The sequence below is a fragment of the Limulus polyphemus genome, unplaced genomic scaffold (genome assembly GCF_000517525.1).
Source record: "Limulus polyphemus unplaced genomic scaffold, Limulus_polyphemus-2.1.2 Scaffold8625, whole genome shotgun sequence".
NCBI lineage: Eukaryota > Metazoa > Arthropoda > Merostomata > Xiphosura > Limulidae > Limulus > Limulus polyphemus.
In genome coordinates this window covers 24,956-26,020 of record NW_013674235.1, presented here as the reverse complement: position 1 = coordinate 26,020, position 1,065 = coordinate 24,956, and positions in this window count along the sequence as shown.

The following is a 1,065-nucleotide window of genomic DNA, read 5'->3' as shown; positions in this document are numbered from 1 at the left end:
ACAACACATAAACCAATTTCTTTCTTTGTACAGCATTGTAACCAGTTTTTTGTTTGTACAACATTTCAACCAGTTTCTTTGTTTGTACAACATTTAAATCAGTTTCATTGTTTGTACAACATACCTTTTACACTAAAGAAGTGAATACAAATAGTTGCAGTATCTTAGCGGGAAATACGACACTCTCAATTTTCATTTTTACCAGTTGTTATGATAACTGTCAATATTTTTTTAGTTTTTATTGGTTTCTAATATCTATCATTATAAGATTCGGAGAAAATTTTACTCGGGTCCCTAACACGATTGACATGTTATAATCTAATTACAAATATCCATGGTCAACATTCGGAGTAAGACGTAATCTTACTACAAAGACCCATTATCACAACACTCGGAGTAAGTTGTAATCTAATTACCGATATTCATGATCATAACATTCAGGATAAAACGTTAATCACCAATAGCCATGGTCATAACACTTAGAGTAAACCGTAATAAAAAGTTCCATTGTCGTGACATTCAGAGTAAACCGTAATATAAATATCCATTGTCATGACATTCAGAGTAAGCTGTAATATAACTGCCGACACTTATGGTGAAGGCCTAATGCAGTTACTAAATCCATGATAATAACATTTCCTGAGACGATAATATTTAAACATATGTAATAGACCTGTTAAATCACGACACTATTCAAAGATATGTTATAGATCTGTTGACTTACAACAATATTGAATGATATGTAATAGTTTCTGCTGAATCACAACAATATACAATGATATGTAATAGCTTCTGTTGAATCACAACAATGTACAATGATATGTAATAGCTTCTGATGAATCACAACATTATTCAAGGATATGTAATAGCTTCTGATGAATCACAACAATATTCAAGGATATGTAATAGCTTCTGATGAATCACAACATTATTCAAGGAGATGTAATAGCTTCTGCTGAATCACAACAATATTCAAAGACATGTAATAGCTTCTGATGAATCACAACAATATTCAAGGATATGTAATAGCTTCTGATGAATCACAACAATATACAATGATATGTA